Raw genomic sequence first — 12,741 nt, forward strand, 5'->3', positions numbered from 1 at the left:
AACCCTGGTCTTGTCTTTCTGGTCAGCATTACTTTGATTTTGTTTCCTTCTCAAATTTATGTTTTAGATGCACATTGTATTTTGTATGGTCATGTGTCAAACATTGTTTTACTTTGAAAAGGAGGATGCGTACATCTCAATGGAAATTTTCTGTCTTTGGAAGACGTCTTTGAAAAATGAACTGTAGTAGGTGTGTTGGAAGGCACACGGGTAGGTGGGGAACAAGTTTTATCTATCCTGAACATTTAGATTTTTGTAAGTGGTATTGAATATTAATGTATTTCTCACGATGCCCTGAAATGTTTGGAAGTGTGGGGAGAAAAATCTTCCTTCTTGCTATGATATGAGCATCTTCGTGTTCTGTTCGCAGTGAGAAACGATTACCATAATTGCCAGAGGGATTCATTTCATTAGTTTCTCAGGACAGGTTGAGGAAGTGTATCAAGGTGGAGAAACATAGACCCTTTTCCAATGAAACAATTAGTTTTATGTATGATAATTTAACTGAAAAAGTGCTGTTGGGTTGTTTTATATATGTACATATATGTATGTGTATTAAAAAGTACAGAAGAAACTTCTGCTTCTGATTGAACATTTACTGATACAGTATGTCCGGCTTTTTTCTGACCATTTTCCAGGCTAAGAGACCTTGCAGGCTTACAGCTTTCTACACCTCAGTGAACAGCTGCTGAATAACAAAGCTTTGTGATTTGCTTGAATGAAACACTTCTACCCCACCACAATCAGCTTTATTTATTTTTCCTCTTTTTCCCTGTCTCATTCACTACCTCTTTTCCTTCTCACAGTGCTGCCATACTCAGGAATAGAACAGCTCCCTGCAGAGAGTATTTTGATGAGCTAAAATGAAAAACTGCTCTCCCACACTGTCAGGGAGCTGTACCTATGGTGCTCTCTGAGCTGTACCCATCAAGGAACCTTCATTCACCCTTTCATTTAAGAAATAAATTTAGTTGACATTTTGCTTTGGGAAAATTTCCAGTTTGCAGACATTACATGGACAATATGATACAAAAGGACAGATATTCTGCTGGTGTGATTCCATTATTCAGTGCAGCTTTGCCAAATAGGCGCCTTTTGAGGAATTGGCCAGTTATTTTTATTCCTATGCAACTGTGATTCTTTCACATATATTTTCTTTAAAATTCCTTAGATTAAGTTTTGAATATGTTCTGCAGATTTCTATGCTGTGTCCATGTAACTATTTTCCTCCATGACTTGAATGCTAGTCATTTAATACTTACATATTCTACATAGGCCAAAAGCAGGGAAAAGGCAAAACAGGAGAGTATCAGAACTCCTTTATAGTTCCAGTGCCCATATACTTTAAGAACCTATCTAAATCCTAAAGCTAGTGCTTCAGCTGTTTTTAGACAAAAAGCATGAGATCTGTATAGAGTGCTCTTTCCATTTCCTGGGAAACAGTTGCTATCTGTCACAGATGGTTTTTTCTTCCTATACAGTGCATGAATATTGTCTAGTTAATAAAAACATAGAAGCTATCAACAAAAAAAAAAAAAAAAGGAGGGGTGGAACTGGTCATGTATAGATTGGTCATGTATAGGTATTTCACTAAATATTTTGTTTTCATTATAGAACGTAACTATCCTCTCAACTCATACATTTATAAACATCTGTGAAGTCCCATCTTGTAGCAATAGGCGGCAAACTGAACTCCAGGACAAAGCTGGAGAACACAACCAAAAAAACCCAAGCCTGCCCTATTGGGAACCTATTTCTTGTAGAGAGTAAACGCAACCACACTGAAAGTTGAAAACAAGGTTACGACTCACAGTGTACTGTAACACAGCTAAGAAAACAGGGCACCTGAAGCACAAAAGTATTCAGCAGCCTGTGGATGTTGCCATCAGTGTCACTCCAGAACAGCAGATGTGATGACACTGTAACATTTGTGTGTTCATGTAGCTTCCAGAAATGTTCCTCAGAAAAGCTCCATGAGAAATAGGCAGGCACTAGGCCAACAGATTGCCAGAAAATTCGGTTTTCACACAATTGCTTTAATTTCTGGCATATGCCCGTCGATAATCTAAGTGATTCCCCACTGAGACCACTTTATACAGCTCCTAGTGCTTCCGCCAGAAGGAAAACTCTTTTGGCACACGTAGTAGAGCTGCCTGCCTAGAGACCACAAGGGCCTTTAAATAGCCCCAGGGACACCATAAGTCCCTGTAAAAGTCTCGGCTTTTTTCATGTGCAAGGCACACAGATAATAGGTCTGCTCCTGACCCAGGAGAAGCTCTTTTTTTAGCTAATGAGCTGTGAAGAGATGGAGGGCAACAAAATGTCTTCAGTGGTAACAAGGTGCAACCGGTACGAATGGAACTTAGCATTAGTACATTATAAAAAAGATGAAATAACATAAGGCTACTGCTTTCATTTTGGTTATCAATATATAACTGCAACAATGATGTAAATTTTTAAAGAATGACCCTTGATAACAATATATTCACTCCTGTGAACGAATAACACACAGCCATTACTAAGTATAGTTACTAATATATCTTAATTGTGAGTACTATAGATTGATGCATGCTCGTACTTTTGATTTTCAAGTCACTTGGTGTAGAAAAGGAGAAATTGAAGGAGGTTGGTAATAAATCATCAAATAGTGCTAGGGTACTTGAGTAGCCCCATTGTTTAAACAGCTAAATTTTATTATTGATAGTTTAAATCATCTGTGAGTATACTCCTTTGAAAAAAAAAATGCCTGTGAAGGAAAAAGAAAGAAGAATATCTTGTAACACGGAGTTAACTGTCTTATTGAGTAAATGTTTAGGCTTTATTTTCTCATTCCAGCTCCTCACATTTATCAGGTCCATGCAAAATTCCCTTCTTGGGGTTGTTTTGTTTTGTTTTCCCCTAAAGCTAGCAACTAAAGCTAATGTATTGACAAACCAAAGGAGTTTGTTAGACAGCAACAGCAACATCTCTCTTGTTTTGACAAAAGTCTACCATGACATTTTGGGAAAATACTTCATTTCACAACACATGAATGGAAATCCTGTTGGGAATCAGTAAACACATTTCTAATCAAGACTCGTTCTGAGCTAATAAGACTTTGCTGGAGGAGGGGCTGAAACTGAATATCTGAGGTGAAAATTCTTTTAAAGTGATCTCTATAGCAATAATATGATTACATCATACAGCCTTTGGGCATTTATTTATTGAGAAGCTGTTAAGTGCTGGCATTCTGTGAAGACCCTTACCTGTTCATGGCAAAGAGGAAAAAAATAAAGGGCATTAATCAGATCTCTGTATTGCATTTATCAGAAAAGGAATAAACTTCATACTCATGCATCTCTCTAGCCTAATAGACAATACTATGAAGAGCAGTGGGTTTTGAGATATTTCATGTCCAAGAACTAAAAAAAATCAGCCTGTAGCAAATAAAGCTCTACTCAGACTTAGCTCACCAGCCACATTTACTAGTTTTCATCTGGTAAACTGGAAACTGCAGGGTGGTATTCCATGAGACAATGTAAGTTTCTTGAATGGCTGTGCTTTTTAGCATTAAATACAGCACTATTTACAACTGTTTCTTCCTAAAATGGAAGGAGGAAGATGTTGCAATTAATCTCTTTTTTAGTGTTTAATATCAGTGTATTTTATCTCCTTTTTATACCTTCTGCAAAGGAATAAATGTGGCTTTTATCCACACACAGAGTGGACTGTGGAGAAAGCGTGAAAAGCTGCTGTTTGATTACAAAAGCAGATCCAACAGCACTGGAAAGTTTCATTTTCCTGCACATCATCCAAATATTTGTCACTCTTTCCAAACCAACTTGTTACACAACTTTTATATATTAGAATCTTATACTTTTCATGACAACTGGAGGTGCCTGCCTACATTTTGTAAGTAGAAGATAATGACTGTGCAACAGCATTGTAGTGGTATAACATTGAAATCAAAGGGTATAAGGTTGGCCATATTAATTCTGCAGATTTAAAATCTTGCACTCCATTAGGTGAACTATGTTTGTTCTTGATATTATAAATAGATGTTTCTCACTTTTGATTTTACCTTAAAAAGGTGCACTATATTGGAAACAAGTACAGGTACACTGTGGAATGAAAGAAAAGTCTAAGGAATATTGACCAACCTGTTGCAACAAGAAGTTTGTCTCTCTGTCCAGGTCCTTATGAGACAGTGGAAGGTGCTAAGTGAAGGTGCTGTGTATGCAGCAGTTATCTAAATGGCGTTATACTCAGGAACCTGATTGTCAAAATCCACAGCTGAACTGGTTTTATTAGTGAAAATGGAATTTTCACTTTCCAAAGTCATTTTTTTGTCATCTTTTCATTCATATGCAGCTTAACAAATTTTTATGGATATGGCTAAAACAGACATGAAAGTAACTGAGGCTTATGTATGATTAATTATGATTAAAGTATTTTAAAATGTCAATATTGTTATGAGTATTGCAAGTTGTAATGGAGAAAATGTTTCCCTTTTAACTAAATGAAAGCTCAGAATCTAGTATGCTCTCAAAGATGAAAGAGTTAATCTTTTTAAATCTCACACTGAAACTCTTAAAGAATGGATTTCATTCTGGGCTTTTTTTCTGTCACTACAGAAATCCTCATGAGGTTAAATAGATTTAGCACATTCTCTTAAAATCCTGGGATTGCCAAGTGAATGGATAAATTTTTCAGTATATTTTTTCCTGTAACATTATTTGACATGAATGAAGTTAACCCTCATTTTTAATATAAGCTACATGTTGTTCTCAATCTTTTTTAAAATTGTATGATAGCAAGACTGTAATAGTCAGAGCAAATAGCACAAAATTAATCCGCTGTCTTGGCAATTCCATACCAGTAACAAAAATAAAGGTTGCAGTGAAACATTCATTCTCATTGCTGCTCCTATAGCTGAAACAGAATAAATGATGTAAAATAAAGCTGTCCTTGTTGATGCTAATTGTTTCATTTCCTGACTCTCCATAGATAACAGGCTATGACTGGAGATATTTGTTTTCCAGAACTGCATTTTGTAAGTCATACTGATTTAGGATGGCTACAAGGACAATGCAGAAAAAAAGTATTATGATTTCCTGCCAAAGTATAGCACATGCTCACCTTTTATTTCTTTTTACTTCTTTGAAAAACATTGTTGTAGACAGACAAGGTTTTGAAAAAGAAAAGGAAAGGAAAATAGGGTAAGAAATCAACAAAAATAAAAAATACTCTGTAATCTTTGAAAAGATCAGGAGAATTCGAGCACATAGCAATGGGTCATGGTGAGTGCAAAACAGTTTCCCGAAGCATTCGACATCATCTGACTTTATCAGAAGCTGGGAACAATATGTTGTGTTTAATCCAACTCACAGCTCTAAGTTACTCTGTAAAAATGGGCTCAGGAGTGCTGGGCTCATTTTCCCTACCCTGACTGGAAGAACCAAGTACCAGCCCAGCTAGCATGCATTATGCAATATAGATGCTTTAAAAGTAGTGTTTTGCACCATGCATTACAATTGTTATCACACAACTTTGTGGATCTTACTACAGCCAGATATTGCTAAAAATATGATTTAGAATATTTCAGAGCTGATCAGTTCTGGGTAATAGAAGCAACGTCTGCATTTATGAGGCATAAAAATACATACATAGGTGTTCAGACTTTATGCTTCTAATTACAAAATTGTCTGACATAGGTCTGTGAGAAAGTTCCTCCTGTACTACCATTGTTGAGTAAATTATGGAAATTTAAAAGAAAATAGTAATTGTCTGCTTCAGAAAGTTTTATTTCAGAGAAAAAAAAATGTATTAACAGAGTAATTTTAAGACATATAAATATTCATAACATACATTTCTCTCTTCAAATATACATATAAACATAAATGGAGATATATACATATATACAAATATACATAAACATAAATGGAGAAAGGTATTGAAAAAAAAGAAAAAAGGAAAGATATTGTGTATTTATTTGGCTATATCTTAGTATGCTATGCTATTGATCACTTAAATCTTGTTAATACTACAAATGAATTATTTAGTGTAATAATATAATTAAATAATTTTTTAAGAAATGTGTTAAATAACTTCTAGAATCACTGAGACTTTTTATTTTCTAAAAACTATCCAATTATCTTTTTAAGTAAGCACAAGGTTAGAATTATCTCAGCCGTCACTAGTAATTCATATTAGTTATTTTATCTAATTATACCACCTAACAATATGGATAGTGTGGAAGTAATAAACATATTATTCTTTTGAAACTTTCCATTGATAACTTAGTACATTTCTTTTGGTATTTCTACCTTGAACATTATGTCCTGAGTTATATGTAGGGATATTTAACTGCAAGACTCCAACGCAGATAGTAAGGTAAATCTGCAGCTTTGTAACTCAAGCCTAGTTGGGGTCAAGAAATGAGTCAGAGCAGTGGCAGAGTCCTGTGGCACGTTGGCAGCCTGCTCCCATAGTCCTGAGCTCCCACAGGTGAGGCTGTTGAAGATCCCAAGGCTTTCTTATTTTAAAGGAAGTGTTCTCAAACTCATCACATTTATCTTCTGGCTATGCAAATGCTCATATTCTTCTCATTACTCTTAACACATTTTACACTTAGAAGAGAACAAACAAACAAACAAAAAAGCTATGGGCAAGAGCAGAAACAAGTACACTCTTGCTGGAGAATTGCCCTACCAAGCCCTGCAGGCCCACTCCTTAGTCCTTACAACATGAGTTGTTTCTGTACAGGAGCCCATCTTCAAGGGGAAGCCTAGAAAGGGCAGTGGAGATGGGGCTGCATCTGATGCAGACTGGAGGATAACTGGGCCAAGGTCTTCAATTTCCTGGCTGATTTGGCCAGTGGGATGCTGGATGGACTGACTGTGGTGGCAGAAACAGCCTGCATTTCGTGTGAAAGAGAAAAAGCCTAGTTCAGCTTAGTGTTTTGAAGACCACAGCCCCAGGGTGGAACCCTTCGCACTGGTTGTCAAAGGAACAGTGGCCACCCTGAGCTCACACATACCCTGACACCACATCCCAGCGAGGCATGGCAATGGAGGCATCTTGTGCTCTTGCCCAAAACGGTTCCCCAGGAATGTGTGAGTGTTGGAAATGTTGAGTTGCCTTACTTCCACCTTAAATAATACAGTCCGAGAACTTGACATATGGTTTCTACCGCTGGGGTTCACATGCTAAAAAAGTATTTTAGTACCTACCTTCTAGACAGGCAGGGCTGGTTTTGGAACTAGCCCTTGGTGTCAGACTTGCAAAGCCATTTAGAGGATTAACTCTTCTTGAACATCTAGACTTTAAAGGAAATGAGTCTTCTTTCACTTGCACTGGGGAGTACTCACTGAGGCAGTTTCAGCTACTGTAAATAAATACCATTTATTTGAACCTGTGCATAGTTCAATAACAAAGAAGATTTAGAGGAGCATGATGCAAACAAGTTTAAAAGAAAAAAAATCAGACCTGGTTCCCAGATATGTTTGTGATTTAAAAAAAAAAAAAAAAAAAAAAAAAAAAAACACCCTAGACATTAATTTGATAGTGATATCAGTCCTCTGAAACCTGTTCTTTTTCTGAAGGTTTCTTGTTTGGATCTCTCAGGAGTAAGCTAGAATCCACTTGTCATCAAACTAACAAATGCTGTTAGCATCTATATTCAACTATTCTGCCTGATTTGTTGCCTTGGTCTCCTCCTTTTCTCTGGTTCTGGGATAAGGCCTGGATGGTCAGTAGATTAGTAAGTTGCACAGCAGAGTTAGAACAAACTATTTCTGTGTGTTCTTGAAAAAATGTATATGCCTAACAGAAAAGATGCCTGGGAATTTAGGGCAGGTGGAGGTCAGAAAGAGGGTTAAGTGCTGAACCATCCTGCCTAGAATGGGGGTTTGGAGGAGCCCAGCTTCTTGTGTTCCTTAGTGAGTCCAACCTTTAAAGCAGGCTGTTTCCTCACAGAAACATTGGTTTACCTCAACATGCACAGCCAAGGGAGAGCAGAAGACAAGAAGAATGAGCAATACCATGAACATATTATAGATTCAGACAAGCTTTTTAAGGTAAAGGAACATATCTGAGGTGAATAAAGAAAATAACAGATCATCTATGTTACTCTTCTAACTTTCACCTTCTTTCATAGACAGTGATTTTCATATTCACCCTGATGATCCAAACTCTGGTGACTGCGTCTCCTACATTCAGAAGTCCCAACAAAGACTGACTACAAATATTTTTTTTCTCTAATTTCTTTTTTAAAAGACATGTGAGTTTATGCCCTTTATAGACTTAATAGTACCATTAATCATGGAATTTTCCTTTGAACATAGGACTTAAACAGCTACCTTTTTCACACAGCATGAATGATTAATTTTATTATTACGGAAAATAAATCTGTGTTTACTTTTCTTAAAATCTCATCGATTCATTTTCCAGTTACACAGAAGCTAGTTTACCAGTGATTCAAGACTACTTTTTTATGAAAATTTTCTTTATTCTGTTTATTTCCTTTCAGCAAAGTTTCTAATGTCTTAAAACAGCAACAAAAAAGAGAGAATTATCTTACGGTTTAGACAGCAGGCTTAGCTGGTTGCTATCCATAGTTGTGTCATGCAACTTTCTTGATTTTTCTTTCCCTCACTCTTAAATCTTGGGGCAAGCAGTACAGCTTGAAATAGAACAGTAACTGTTCAACATAAAATTTCCAAATTACATTCAGTGAAGTTTTCTCAAAAGGAACTAAAAGTTTCCAAAAGAAAAAGGAAAATCTATGGAAAATGTTGAAAATAAACAGCAATAAACAATACTTTGTACTATTTTACACTAGAAAGTCTATTTACATAATCCAAACTCTGTCACAGAAAACAGACTCTTATTGGGTCCCATCCTGCCAGACTCAGAAAATGTTTGAAGAGTTTTAGTATTGCACCTTAGATTGTTCTTCTAGAAGTTTCTCTCACGGGTAGCTGACTGGTTTTTAATTCAATGAGAATACTGATAAGTGTTGTGGGGGGGTTTTGTTGGGTTTTTTTTTTGGTTTTCATTTGTATCAGTCTCATGTTCAGCTGCTGTTCACTGATATTACCATGGTACAAAAATGAAGCTGTAGTTTTGGGTTTGCATTTTTGAAAAAAATAATATATTGTTCTTATTATGCTATGTGTGATGTGATTTTCCCTGTAGACTATCATAGTAAAAGTAATATGTCTATGGAATTTGAATCAAAAAAAAAGATGCAAAGATGTGGACTACAGATTTTTCTTTTTTTCTTCCTCAAATCTCAAAAATAAGCAATTATTTTGAAAAGATGAGCTAAAAGTACCAAGGGAGGCAAGAAATAAGGGCATTACCAGAAATAATCAAAACAATCTGGTATTCCAGGTACTTAACCTCAACCTCTCCTTCTTTTCTACCCTCAGTAAAGTAGGGATGTATTTTAACTGTCTCTACAAGCAGTGAAACAATACCAGCTTCTCAGCTTATGGATATTTCTGTATCAGGATTCTAACTGAGAACTTCAGTGTAATCTAATTCATTATATTATCATTTTGGTATTTTAATATAAATGGGATCATCAAAGAAACAACCTGAAGATACAAAGTTTTATTTGTAATGCTGTGCACAACTTAGAATTACCTGCTATGACATTTGATAACTCAGGAAATAAACGAGCTTATTAAAAGTACAGTTCTGTGTAGCCTCATCTACTTCATATGCAAGAATTTATACATCTGAAAACCTTCAGTAAGTGAAAGAAAAAAACAGCCCTTGCTATGTGTATGTGTCCTTGTTCAGGAGTACACAAACCAAAATGAGATGTCTTCTAATGGTATATGACATTGTAAACAATTTAAGTCTTCAGTGCTAGATGCAAGGACACTTTGGTTTAGGATTTTAGATTTTTAACTGAAGTGTAGGATAACCACCTGACACTATTACTGCTCAATTAGTTCATAGAAGCTTTGTGTCCACATTATTCTCAGAAGAACCTAGACTCTTGTTGCCCTGTGCACGTGAAGAAAGCTTTCCATTAGAGAAGGCTACGCAAAATGTGCTGTCAGGTTGTTGATGCTCCTTCCTAGCTGGCCAAGTGGAACTGGTCACTGATCTGCAAACAGACTCATGATGCCTCCACCCAAAACCCTTTCCAAAAGAAAAAAAGAAAACATATTCAGCAAAACTTTTATTAATGCTTCAAGAGAAAAGAGGAATCAAGCATTTGTGGGCCAGGCACATAGTTTAGAGTGTTTAGACATATGAGGTTATCAGCTGTCATGGTAGCACCTTCATCTACTGGGATCTCAACCTTAGTAATACAGCGGGTTTGTGAAAGGCCAAAAGATGCATAGATCCTAATTCTCAGGTCTGCCTTCTAGTTCTGTTTGTTTAAGGATTTTTTTTTTGTCTGTTTGTTCAATTTCTCTGTGGTTTCTTCTGTAGGTTTCAACAGAATATATACATATGCACATATACAACTACCTTTGTATGTGTATTGTTTTGTAAATGTTCTCAGCTTTTTTCTGCTTTGCATCATTTATTCATGTATCTTACATGTTCTCATTTATTTTTTGTGCAACTAAACCTTATAATAAATTATTATTAAATATATCCTGACAAAGACAGAGTTCTCATGGTGTCTTCTCCTGGGCACGGAGTGGGAGGAGGAGAGGGAAGGAAGGGGGGAGGGGAGCAGGGGCTACACTTCTATTCTGTCCCCAAATATAAAGCACTGAAATAACTATGGCGACTGGCAAGAAGCCTGTAAAACCACACAGCTGTCAGATAGCAAGCTCCTGTTCATACTTTTAAATGTAGGTTCAAGGATCCCTGACAAATTTGCTTTTGTCAGCTGAATAGTACTCTTTGCCCAGCAGCAAAATAACACCTCCTGTGTGGAAAATACTTATTATTCTGTAGGGCTCTCAATTTGAGATGCAAAAATCATGGATGTAGACAACATGGAGCACATTTTCTTTCTCATCCTGCCACATAGGCTTCTCAGACAGGTAGATTTCTCAGACCAAAATATGCAGCTCCATTTGACGTACCACAGCTGTTCTGAAATTCTTACTTCATAGTACACCTATTGGGTAAAAATATTTAAATTGCATAAGAACAAATAATCTTTTTATATGAAACAAAGGATACACTACAGATACACCTGGTGTAACCTGGACCAGGCTGACTGTCCAGCCAAAGCAGCCCAGGCAGTGGTCATCACAGGCAGTTTGACTTTCCATGCAAAGAAAATAAAGTCTAAGATATAGATATAAGGCCTGTGCTTTGCTTACTTCATTCTTAAGAAGGAAGCTAATGGTTTGTGTGAGAAAGTTTTGCAGTTGACATAAACCTCCTGTGTCTGCCTCAGATAATGATTCTTCTATTCTTTCTGTGGTCCGTGTCCTGTGAAAATTAAATATTCCATAACTGTTAACAGGCTAGAAGAACATTAAAAAAAAAAAAAAAGGAGACTTTTCTCAAAACAGCTGCAACTTTGAAAAAGGAGAAAAAATATGAATTTTCCTCATAAGCTGATTTATTATTAGGAAACATTCAGCACCAATCAAAATAATTTTTGTCCCATTATCTATGAATACATTTGAGGTTCGAGTTATATGAAAAAGGAAGTTGCACTTAGGAATATGTTTCAATGCTATCCTACGTCAGGTGCCTGGTAAAGCACCAGTGCAATGCCCCCTTCCCCTCACACACACACACTTCAGGTACTGAAGTAGTCTCCTATGTCAATCTTAAAACATGAATTACTCTAAAGATATCGACCATGACTCATGTTGTTAAGACAACTTGATGGTTAACTGGCATGGGAGGATAGATGGTTTCTGAAGCGAATGGCTAGTACCCAGCCTATGGTCATCCTCGGAAGAGCTTCCATCTGGTATGAACAGTGACCCAAGAGTCAGAATGAGAGAAATGGAAATGGCAGGAGGTCAAAGAGCATATCTACAGTGGAGCTCACTGTCGGATTATCCAGAAGTGCCATCTGAGAGAAGACAGGTGGAAAGTCAGAGTCTCACATCCACTGTGAGAATGGGGTCCTTTCCCTGAACAAAACATAACTTCATACCCCAACTTAGGGTATGAAGAGACAAGGCAGAAGCAATTAAGCTGCCTCCTGTCCTTCCACTTCTAAACTTCAAGCCTTGAAAAGGATTATTAAGGCAGACAAGAGAAGACTTAGAGCTCCAAAACATTGATTGTTACAATACAAAAAGAAAGGAGAAGCACTGAAACAGCTGTCCCAGCAAATTATAGTGAAGCTGAAACAGAAGACAAACAGTATTACTGGATACAATTTTTTTGCCTCAGTTTTACAACTGGCACAAATAGTATAAAAGCTGGCAAAACAAAAGAGCTGATTTGTTAATAATATGGAATACAGTTGGGTCTCTAAATGTAGATGTAAAACATAAAAGAATACTAATTAAAAAAAAAAGTTAATAGTGATAATTGTACTTTAAAATATTCATTTGTCCCTGTATGTATAGTTTAACATTTTACTGTAAGATTCAAATTATACAAAGTGAAATACAGAAGAGAACGATGTTAAGAATTATGCAATACAACATAAGAGTAAACTCCAGCTGATCTCATCTGGGTCTGAGCAGAGTGCAAAGTTTTTCATGAGGCCCATGGGATCCTCTTCCTCTTCTTTCTGGTGACACACATTCAGTCAGAAACCCAGTAGTGGAGGCTGCACCCTGCATCATGATATAGTCCAAAAGATCT

Source organism: Streptopelia decaocto (genome assembly GCF_964273445.1).
Source record: "Streptopelia decaocto genome assembly, chromosome: 2".
In the NCBI taxonomy this organism is placed as follows: domain Eukaryota; kingdom Metazoa; phylum Chordata; class Aves; order Columbiformes; family Columbidae; genus Streptopelia; species Streptopelia decaocto.